The sequence below is a fragment of the Nasonia vitripennis genome, chromosome 2 (genome assembly GCF_009193385.2).
Source record: "Nasonia vitripennis strain AsymCx chromosome 2, Nvit_psr_1.1, whole genome shotgun sequence".
In the NCBI taxonomy this organism is placed as follows: domain Eukaryota; kingdom Metazoa; phylum Arthropoda; class Insecta; order Hymenoptera; family Pteromalidae; genus Nasonia; species Nasonia vitripennis.
This window is the reverse complement of record NC_045758.1, coordinates 30775946-30787978: the sequence shown is the minus strand read 5'-3', so window position 1 is coordinate 30787978 and position 12033 is coordinate 30775946. Positions and strand designations below refer to the sequence as shown.

General features: G+C 47.8%; 1 protein-coding gene across 37 annotated transcripts in view; it reads right to left on the bottom strand.

Annotated features, from left to right (window-relative positions):
* Nucleotides 1–12033, bottom strand: part of LOC100122555 (calcium/calmodulin-dependent protein kinase type II alpha chain) — a 64881-nt gene that overhangs the window by 40698 nt on the left and 12150 nt on the right. The window lies entirely within an intron of this gene.

The window sequence follows — 12033 nt, the reverse complement described above, 5'->3', positions numbered from 1 at the left end:
ACTCGAATATCTCTCTCTCTCTCTCTCTCTTTCTCTGCTCGAAAACAGGGTATTAAAAGCGAGAGAGGCGATCCTCTAATTGGCCGCGCGCGAAAATCACTCTCTCTACTATTATACTATGTTATGTATCGAGACCTTGGAGAAAGGCCGCCGACAATGCGCTCACGAAGAATATGCGCTTCTCTCTCTCTCTCTCTCTCGGCTTTAAATATAACGTCGAGGTGATGTATGCGCCGTCGACGTTCGACGTCGGGAAATTCGGCCAAGTGCTCGAGCTCTGATCGAACTTGGCTCGCGACAATGTTGCACTTTGGCCCGAGGCATCCTCGTCGTCGACGTTGTCTTATCTCTGTGTTATAACGCGGGAGGATTTTTTTCTCGCCAGTAGAGAGATTCCGAGAGGAGCCTACATTTGCATAATGGACCAGAGGTATATAAATTTGCCTATTCAGCTGCGGTCTGTATAGCTGTGTTTTTTTTTTATTTTTAGAATACGTCGCGACTACATAATGGAAGCGATTTATTATTATTTTTTTTTTTTTAATAATTTTGATTAATCATCTGACTCACCCTCCCCATGTACGCACATCCAATTTCCAGCAAAGCCACTTTCTCGGGGGATGTTTTCACTCTTTTCGGGGGGTGTATGTGTGTCGATGAACGGGAAAAAAGGGACACGCAACGCTCTCGCTTTCTCTTCATCAGCGTCACGTTTTATTATTTACGGAATATCTCGCTGCCCTTTTTTCATAAATACAGAGAGCTCTATTCGCGGGACTATTGCGCCGGGAAAAATCTCTTTTCGGCAGGCATGAATTATAGACGCTCGTATGATTGCTCGCCTCGGGGAGGATTTTTTTTTTTCAGAGTCGAAAAACTTGAAGTCGCCCGCGCACCGAAGAAAAAAAAAACAATCTCTCAATCTAGCAGAGAGTCGACTGATGTAATGATCGTTATAGCTAACGACGATCCATTAGCCACGATTTCGCAGCTTCGTTAGAGAGAAGGAGAGAGTAAAAACGGCGGAGGAGAAACTCAGCCCGGCAACAGTAGCATATCCAGCTGTTTCCAAATAGGACGAGAAGACGGCAAAGTTCTCTGAATCGCGTCGGAATATTCTATAGACAGCGACGTCCTCAGCACAGATGGAGAGCGAGAGAGTATAACCGCATTTCCATGCATCCGTCGCCGCCAGTTTCTGTATCGCGTAACGAAGCAAATTGTCATATTTCCCATGAATGCAGCGAATTCGTACTATATATCCTCTGCGAGCGCACTGCTGTGCGATGTCTATACACCGAGCGAATCGATTTTCCCGAGACGCATAGCTGCACAGCTGTTCTCTCTCTCTCTCTCTCTCTCTCTCTCTCTCTCTCTCGCTCTCTCGCGTGCAGCACTGACTTATTCCTTTTTTTTTCCCTTCTAGCTCTCGGTCGAACGCACACTCGGTTATACGCCGACTACTATGTGGAGCGAATTTTTCCCCCCCATTGTTACACTTCTGTCAACTACACGGCTATTCGCGCGAGTTTATCTATGTATACTTTTGTTCGGCAAGAGCCCTCGCGACACTAAAACTGCAGTCGCGAGAGATGGCGATAGAGAAAAGGCTGATATAAGGGGAGGCTCTAACGAGAGCAGAAAAACAAGGCCAAGACGTTGTCGCTCGAATTTTGCGCTCGTCGAGTCGGGTTACGTAAACGCGCTGAGGGTAGTCGGTTTACGTCAGCGCGAAGGATAAAACGACGAGGCGAAATTCCAAGTGGCAATAGGTCGTGAAACGCGACAGATTTTCGGGGCATGAGCGAGAGCTTGCAAGCCGATCGTATAGTAGGCGACGATTGGATTACTCCTTAGGGAGCTGAAGCTCTAGCGTTTTTCCGCAATTCGACACGCCTTCCGCGTTTAATCTAGATTTATCCATAAATACGATCGTTCGAGATCGAAAAGGCTGAAAAAGCGCCCGCATAATACAGCCCTTTCAAGCTCGCCCGGTCAAAGCTAAAAACCGCGTTGCGCGCACACCCACATCCATACCGCTGCGTAACCGGCCTCGCAAAAATCCTCCCCTGCGACACACACGGCCTCCTCCTTTTCTCCTCCCGCTGTACACGCGCTATATACTGTGCTGTGCTCTATACACTGCAGGGGAAAAGAGTCAAGGCTATAGTCCCCTCCGCGTTTCTCTCTCTCTCTCTCTCTCTCTCTCGCGGGTACGTAATTCATGGGGTGTACACACACGTATATAGAGATGCACACACGGCGATGCATAATACACGGAGAAACGACGGTAGCAGCAGCAGCATCCGACCTACTTCTCGCTCGCAGGAGGGCCGTGAAAGTGGCCGATCAATTTTTAACGAGATCGAACGTACCGCGTCACGCTTTGTATCACGGATGTGTATATCCTTTTTTCTCGCGCTAGATCCGCGGGATTTTATCGTAATGATGATAAAACTCGTCGCGCGATCGGGATGAATTTACGAACGCGTGTCGCTCACCCCTTCCTACAGAGAGAGAGAGAGAGAAGGCCGTAAAGCTCAGCGCGATATTTACGAGGTAAAAGTCTTCGTCGCGACTCATTTTCGTCAGAGCAGAGAGAGAGAGAGAGAGAGAGAGAGAGAGAGAGAGAGAGAGAGAGAGAGAGAGAGAGAGAGAGAGAGAGAGAGAGAGAGAGAGAGAGAGAGAGAGAGAGAGAAGCGTTTAGACGCCAGCTTTTTGCCCTTATATATTCCGCTCTCTCTCTCTCTCTCTCTCTCTCTCTCTTCTCTCCCTCATTTTATTGTCGGCTGTTACGCTTAACGACCGGCTTCGCAGACGACGGCTGGGAATTGCCACCGCGAGAGAGATGCAGAAGCCACGAGAGACACGTATATAGTCGTCGTCCTCGACGTTTACGGCACCTGATCGATCCTCTGCCTTCTTTTTCGCGCCTCGTGACGAGTGCCATTCTAAATGTTTCCACAGAAGACAACAAAATTAATGAATCGCCTTCGATATGCCAGCCGGAAGCGTGTGCTGTATACATCAATCCAAAGCACGCGACATTATACCCCAAAGCGATGCGGCAGCTGTGGCTCCGTCTCGAATACGTTTTTAACGAGAGCCGAGTCCTATCCCACCACTGCGCGGAGAGAGAGAGGTAAAGGCCCTCGCTGGGAGTCGCGAAATTGATAGTCTTGATATGGAAGTTAAAGGCCGCAGCTTGTGTGTCTGTGTGAGTAGACGTTTTACGGCCTTAATACACACGGGCGGCTGAAATATCGCCGCGGAATTCTCTTATTACGGAAACTGAATTTCAAGGACGCTGCGGAGTGAATCTATACTTTTGCGGTGGTCTGAGAGACGGGCAAATTTCCGAATCGTATGTGTGTGACGAGCTGAGCTGGAGGTAGAGGCTTGCTTTTTTTGGGTCGCGTGTGACAAGAATTTTTCCGAAAGAATTGCAATATTCCTTTTCTCACGGAAAAACCTGACACAATTTTCCAGCACACTATAACTCGAGCCTGCACCTTTCCCAAGCTCCAAAGCCAGCCGACTTTAACTAACGCGATTGATTCTCGGATCCAACTGGCTGCTCTCTCTCTTGGAAAGCATCATCGCGTGTATAGTGTACCGTCGCTGCAGCGCACGATTATACGGCCAGGCGCGCATTATTATATCGCGCTGACCGGAAGCACAGCTTTTCCGCTCGGATAAATTCGCACTGCTATACAACTATGTAAATATCTATAGTGTATAGCTTTCTCTCTATCTCTCGTCCTTCGGCATCGCGCAGCGCTATATAGCAGCACGTGTCTTCCGCGCGATGCGGCCGAGAAAGTCGCGAAGGTGAGAGATAACGCACGTGCGAATGAGAACGTCTTCGTGGTCGTATTATCGCTGAAAAATCCCGCCGCGCTCGGGAAAACATTCTCGGGCTGTCCCGAGAAATGCAAATGTCGTGTGCATGTTAATTTCGATGTTTGCGTTAATCATCATGTCCCGCCGAGTTCTCGGAGTGTCTCGAGCTATATATGTGCAAGTTTTTTGGAGACAAAGGGGACTTTGCTCGCGACGATTCATTTTCACTTTGATTATTACAGTCGCTCCTCTCGAGTCATTAGCATTTGTCAAACGCATTTTAACGCGTGACGCGACGCCATTAGAGCAATGAATACTCGTCGCTCTGTATAACAGATACGTCAGGCGGAATACACTGATCTGCAATAAGTTTCGGCGGCGAGAAATCGCGAACTTTAATAATAAACCTCGCGAAAAGCACTGAACGGTAAACAAACAGTCGAACACTCGGAAAGACACGAAGAGAGACTATATATATATATATACAGAACTCGGGATGGAAAATCCCAAAAAGCGTGCGCTCCTCGCTCCTGCAGCAGCGCAGCGAAAATTAACCGTACTTATATGCATCCAGGCTAAAGCAATAAAGTTAATGCGCCGTTGCAGGATGGAATTCCGCGTGTATAACGACGTTCGGATTTTTCCAGCCCCTATACATTATACACACACTGCAGCAGTTTCGATTGCGTATTGTAATACGAAATGGTAAAAAATCGTAGTCGCGCGGCCGATATATATAATAAGCGCCGCTTAACTCGGCGCGAAAGCGATAGCAGCCCTAAAAGCTCGTCATCCGCGCGCAGATAACGACTCTTTGCTGCGAGCGCGTGCGCGGCAATCGATACGTTATATACATACGGCTATGCAGCGGAACAGCATCGACGCGTATGTGTGCGCGCGTCGGCCTGTGTGTAACCTAATATATGGAGAACAGAAGCAAGCGCCGAGAGCTCGGCGTGTACAGGTACAGTAGCTTTGTGTACCCCTCTGTGTGTGACCTAAATACGTCACCTTTTTCATTCTTCGTTTTACCTTCCAAGCGAGCTTACCACGTATGTGTGCACAGTACTCTGGCGTAGTCGTCGTGGTGTCTTTTTTGGTATACGTGTCATTTTTAGAAAATAGACAAGAGAGAGAGAGCGCGGGAGGAAAAAATTCAATTTATTTATAAGCGACGACTCTCCTTTTTATAATCCGAGAGAGCGAGAGCTTTTCGAGGTCGCACGCTCAGGGACGATTAATGAAAAAATGCGATCTTTTTTCGAAACTGCACGGGAGAAAGCGCCGTGTGTGTGTGTGTGTACGTTTAAACGGAGCGGCGGCTCCGATGAGGTTTAAAAGGCGGCGGTACTCCTTTGTGAGACATGTGCGCGCGTTTGCTCGCGACAATGCCGCGGAGAGAAAAGGAAAACAAAGTGTGTACACGACGCCAGACAAGAGCGCGCCGCGTTGCTGCTGTTTTTGCGGAGCTTTTTACCCTTTCTGCGCCGGGATAGACACACATCGTAGCCGTTTCTTGATCTCCTGCAATTTTTGCTTTCGTTTACAATTATTATTAATATTTTTTTTTTTCAATTTCCGAGGAAAGTGTAATCACAAAAGCTCGGAGCTTGCAGCCTGTTTTTCTTTTTAAATAAAGCGCTGTGCCGTACAATCGAATATTTTTTAATTATAATAAACGACGCAGAGACGTTATGTATAGAAGTAGAAAAAGTTCGCCGCCGCGACGTTCGAAATTGATTTTCATATCCCAACGCGCGCGAACGCGGAGAGAGCTTGTTTGGATCGCGGTGAGAATCTGGCCGGAGGCCAAAAGCTCCGCATAACCCGCGGCGGTTTCGCGCGGATGAGATTCTCTTCTCTCTTTGCCCGCGCACAGCTCCTTCGAGTCGATTTAACAGTGAGAGCGAAGACTTTTAACGACGAGCGAGCTAGCGGATGACCGACGAGAACGACTTATTATACTTTGGCGCGCGGAGCCCGCTGTTTCATTTTCTTGTGTATGTATATATATATATATATATATACCGGCTTTGTTTTCGAGGAATGCGCGAGCTCTGCTTCGCATCGATCGGCTAATTTTTGAGGAGAAGATTTTTTCCATAAGGCAGCTAAGCCTCGTGAGGAAAGAAAATATTTGCAGTACACACAAGCCCGCGCGCACCCTTCCCTGAAAAAATCTCGAAATCAATATAGCCCAATCCTCTGATTGTGCGTACACACACACACGCATAGGCACATCAGCCGCGCCCTAAAGCGAAAAAAAAGTGGAGCCGCACGTCGCAGGCATCACGAAATAATAAATCGCGATTCGCTCTCGCACACACCGCGCACCACGTGCGTCTTTCTGTCCCTCGGAGCCTATTTCATTATCGCGCGGGCGCGACTCGATCGATATCTCGCTCTCGTGCGCCCTCCCCGTGTTTCCAAAGGAGGAGACGTGTCATTGTTTTTTTTTTTTCCGGCCCCGAGAAGAGCATTATAATATCAGGCAAGGGTGTACAGAGAGTTGTGCGTTAAAGCGGATGTACCGTCTTCCCTCGGCTCTCGGCGGCGATGAAAATCGTTATACCGTAGCGGCGGCGCCCGAGGGACACGGCGCGAGCTCTTGTTCGAATTAATCTAGGCATAATGGGTAATTTTATGGGTCGAATCGTTATTATACCTATAGGCCGCCCCCGACGTGCTCGAGAGTCCCGTCTTCCTTATATACATGCTATACATCGTAGGCGTGACGTTCCCTTTTTAATTTGCGAGGAGTATTCTTTTTTGGACGACTCGACGAGCGTAACGAGATAAAGTTCGGACGTGTGTGCGCGTGTATAGTATATATACAGCGCAACTTTTCCATTTCCCCGCGTGTATTTATGAGAGATTCGTGCGCGCGAGTTCGGGAGATAGAAGTTGCCGGCGCGAGCGGCCCATGATAAATCGATAGGAGCGAGCTTCTCTTTCTCTCTTTCTCTCTCTCTCTCTCTCTCTCTCTCTCTCTCTCTCTCTCTCTCTACGCTATACTACTGCCGCTATTGTGCAAACGTCTGAGTGATTCCGCGAGTTTAGTTCGCGTATAACTTCATTAACCGGTAACCTACAAAACTTGCGTCATCCTGACACACATAGAGAGAGGGAGGGACGCAGCTCTCGACGTATTATATATATATATACTACACTGAAAAAAAAAACACAGTCGTTTTTGCTGTAAAGTCCGGTAGTTTTAACCGTTCTGCCACCGTAACGACTGTTCAGTAAGAACAACGGTGTGCGACTGGTAATATTAGTCGCTTACGCGGGACACCAGCAAATACCACCAAATTGATTCTTTAAAACTGCTGAACTCTACGGTAATTTTGGCGAGTCTTCGTACAATGACGGATTACTGGTGCGAGTTCAGTTAAAATGGCTGTGTTTTTTTTCCAGTGTACATCGGTCGGTCTGTCCTGAGCCAGGGCTTTACTACTGTGTCAGCACCTCCTAATTTCGAAGTACGCTGCGTTATTATATCATTGTACTCGTCTATGTATAAACGAAACTTTCATTTTTCATGCGCAAAAAAAATCCTGTCGTCGTCGTTGTGCCATACATACGAGCCCTCGAAATTCCAATTGTCCGGCCACTCGACGTCTCTCGGAAAAAAGAGCCTGTTGTATTACAACTTACACACACACACACACACGCGAGCTGACGCGCGTGAGTCAGAAAAGTTTGAGGGTCTCTGGCCCCTAAAAAGAGACGGATCTCCTCCTCGGAGAGATAGAGAATCCTGGCAAAGGGGGTTGCTTTCGATCGTTACTTCAAGGCTGTGTGAGCAGTAGCACATGAGCTGCGAGAGAGAGAGAGGATCTTATGGGGATTGATCGGCCTACATTTCCCCGGCCGGAAGTACTGGCTGTGTGAGCGGAGAGAAGACGGAGAATTTTACACAGGCGTGTGTGCGCAAACGACGATAGTATGTTACGAAATATCGAAAGAAAAAGCCCATAAGGATGCCATCTTTGAAAAATCCCGAATTTCCTTCTACACACACACACACACGCATGTAGAAGCGAGAGCCGCTGCGGCGGCGGGGTTGTTAGAGAGGGTCGCTGGTGGGGCTGCGAAGAACGGCGGGAGCAATGCGCCGGTCGATAGTCGTCGTCGTCGTCGTCCTCCTCCTCCTCCGCCCCAGGAACCTGCCTGCTGTGGACGCACGACTATATCACGCTGTGTGTACGTGCGTATACGGGCTCGCTTGGATAAATCCTCGATATAGCGTGTATAGTTTAGTAAGAGAAAAAAAAGAAGAGCTCGCGCGCGTTATCGCGCTTAACTTTTCGGCGGCGAAATTAATTTATGCACCGACACGAGTACGATACCGGGTGAATTTATCTTTACTCAGTGTGTGCGTAGAGGATATTCCTACATTAAGGAGGAGAAATTCGCCACAGGCTCGACCCTACTCCTTAAACTTTGATTACGCTCGATCCGGCTGCGCGCGAAATAAGATTTCAATTGTCAGATGTAAAGGGTCGGCCGTCCCGTTGGCTCCCCTTGCGTATACACGCACACGAGGAAAAGGGGATATATATTCGACGAGGGCCGCCGCTCCTTTTTTGTTTCTCATTTTCCGAGGGTCTTCCTGCTTCTTTCTCTTCTTCTTCTTCTTCTTCTTCTTCTTCTTCTTAGGGGAGAAAGTGGCGAATTGTCAGGTCGGATGATTGAATGCCCGAGAATCGTCTCAGCGTGTGTGCGTGTGTGTGCGCGAAATCGATCGTCGAGAGGAAGATTGTCTCGACAAATTGAATCGAGCCTCGAAAGCGGAATAGCCACAATAATGCACATAGTAATCGACGAAAGTTCCGTGCATTTGGAGACAGTTTCCCACAGCGCGATGTTTTATGGATCGAACTTCATCGCTCGCGCTGAAAATCTGCTTGAAAAATACAGCACCTAACAAAATCTCTCTTCCTTGTCTTTATATAGTGCACGCCAGGATGCATTATTCCGCTCGCCTATACTCTTGATCCAGTTTCCCCCCCCCCCTCTCCCCTCTCGACTTAATTTCCCCGAATAACATAAGAGGAGGCGCATGAGCGGTGCAGTGCGTGTTGTCCCTCTCGAAGAAATTTCCCGGGGATCTTATACTCGCAGCCCCGGGAAAAAATCCTTCCGCCGAGAGGTTAGAAAAGCGGCTTAGAGAGGGGCTTGCGATTCAGCTCCTACTCGTATTATACAACTCGCGAAAATTATACGCGCGGCTGGCTGCTTCTTTCTTTTTGTTATACCTCAGCGGGCGAGTCGTCGCTTTAAAAAGAAGAAGAAGAGCGACGTGACTCCTGATAAAAAACGCAATATCACCGCGTGGGATTACGCCTCTCTCTTTCTATTTCGCTCTCCGATATATGATTCGCCGGACCCGTTTTATTCCGTATACGTGTGCGATAGGATATAGGATGCGAGTAGGCGTATACACAGCGTATACAGCCCTCTGACCCGAATCCTCGTCTTCTTTTTCTTCTTTCGCTTGTTCTTGCCGTATACTTAAGCTATCGCGCCGCCCGGTCTTTGCGTAACGGCCAAAGATGACCATTCTTCATACTCTCTCTCTCTCTCTCTCTCTCTCGCTCCAGTTGTACTAATAAGCTCTGGTACACAGTGAGGCTATAGCGCCTTTTTAAATAATTTTCAGCTGCTTTGCTCTTTTAAGTCTTATGTTCTTTCTCGTAACGCAGCCGACGCTGACCTTGACGCCCCCGGCAGATTCGAATTTTTGTTCGGCTTATGGTAGTAAGTGTATCACTCGATGCATGTAAAGAGCGCCAAAGCGCGCGAGATAAGCCAAAAACCGCAGTGGAAAAGATAGCGGTCCGAGTGAGCCAGTATAGAGGGAAGCTCGTTTCGAAGGGACGTTGGCTATCTCGCTTTGGCTCTTTGCATCTCTCCCGAGATGATTCGATAGCCCCTTGGCTCTGCCAATTAGTCACGTGTGCTTCCGTAAACTCGCGGATAGGAGAGACCGACCGCTGGCCAATTAATCGCGCGCTTTTTGCGCGAGAGAGTCGTCGAAAGAGAGAAAAAGAGCACGTATACTCGTGCGTGTACGTTTTCGCCTTGTCTTATCGTTCGAGCGTGTCTTGACGTCACTTTTCGCATTTATACATGCTTCTGGACGATAATAATTGGAGTAATAACCTTCGAATCGATCTCAGCTTTACAGGGTATGTACCTGAAGAAAAGACGTCGAACGCGATCGCTCGATCATCGTGATGGCGTTATCTCTTTTTCTTTTTGTACACCTTCTAGCTCCATAACGCGACGTTCGACTCTCTGCTTTTGGTGTATACTTATGATCGATGGCTTGCATCGCGCTGGGAAATACCTCGGAAGATTAATACACGCGTCGACGTATTACACAGTCGGCCGAAGAAGAAGAGGAATCTATATGCAGGAGGGACAGCGATTGCAATCACTTATCGCTTTCGGCCCTGACTCGTCAGAGAGGAGACTGTTTTATCGATGTCTCTCGCTCGCTCTCCATCTGGATTATCGCTGTGAATTTTTCAGCCGATCAAAATCGCTTCATTTTTTCCGGTTGGACGTTGCGCATTGTAATAATCTGCGGGCGAGGATTATCGAGATGCGTCCTTATCGCTCGCTCGTTGAAATGTAACGCTGTGCAATTGATAAAATCCAGCACGAGACGCGTATGCTCGCGTGTCTGTGTGGTATGTATGAATACACGTATAGAAGCAGGGATCATGTTAACGATCGTCGCATGGAGAGACAATTTTACAATGGGCTGCATTATTCAGGAGTAATTTATTCCCACGTATCCGGCTACTATACCGCAGCTCTCGCCCATTATACAGCCGTCGAAACTCGCTGGCCATAATCGATATACGTTATAGAGTAGATGTATATAACGATACAATCGCCATTATGTTCGCGGAAGTGACGATACACTTTTGTGTATAATATGCTGTATACATGTGTAGAATAATGTACTGCAGAAGATGAATTCGCATCAGCCGAGGGACCAAGTATGTATATACTCGTCATGAGCAGCTTAATAAAATAGCATAGTAATTTCAAGTATACAAATGCGAAGGAGTCCAAGCAATCGGATTTACGCTCTCTCGCCGTAATATACGTGATGTGAGCTATCGAACTCTTCTAATTAGCCACGAGAGGAACAAATTCTTTTCCTCCCATTTCAACGTGTCGACGCACGTCGATACTCTCGCAATCGCTCATCCAACTCATAAGTAACTGTCGGCGCTAATTCGCTTTGAACTCGTGTGCGATCCATCATATATAGGCTCTCTCTCTCACAAACTTTTTCTCTCTCTCTCTCTCTCTCTCTCTCTCTCTCTCTCTTTCACTATCTATATATACGTATATCTGCGAGCGTGAAATGAGCGCGATGCCGGGAAATGACTCTTGGGACTCGGCCGTATGTGTGGGGGTGATTAGGTGCTGATGGGAATTTGAGCTGCGGATACTCAGGGTGACGCGCGAGCAGGAGTATAGAAGCGGAATTTTTCGACATTCGCGCAAGCTCGCAACTCCTCGGGACGACGCTGTGCACGGCCGCGAACCTTGCTCGTCCTACATTCCAAAAATATCCGCCCGAGAGAGCAGGATTCGCGCCTAGCGAGAACGAAATTGCATCACGTTCTCTATCCTATATTCTCTGTCTATCTCTTCTCTCCTTTTGTTTTTCACGCCGTACTGCAGAGCCACGATCATCCCATCTGTGTGCGGACTATACACACTCGGTGTGTCCTTTTTGCAAGCTGAGAGAGAAAGAGAGTCAAATGGGCTTCTGGGAAGCGTATAAGGACGGATATGCCGCTGCTTGAGAGAGATAAGAGGCTTCTTCGGATGCCTCTCATTTTTATTCTACAGCGAGATTTGGACGTACAAGTACTCTGATGCATAGAATCGCATTTTTTTCTCTTCACAAATTACGCAGTGTATCAGTTCCTCGCGTCGAGCTGACGATTAACAAGCCGCAACAATCGATCCATATGACGAAAAGCGTGAGCTATCTTTTCCTCCTTTTCTCTCTCTCTCTCTCTTTTATCTTATCTGTATTTACTATATTTACATATGTACAACATAATGTACAACAATAAAAACATATAAATCTAAATCTAAATCTAAATCTCTCGAGATGACGCAGTAGAGGAAGACGGCAACGGGTCGTCGACC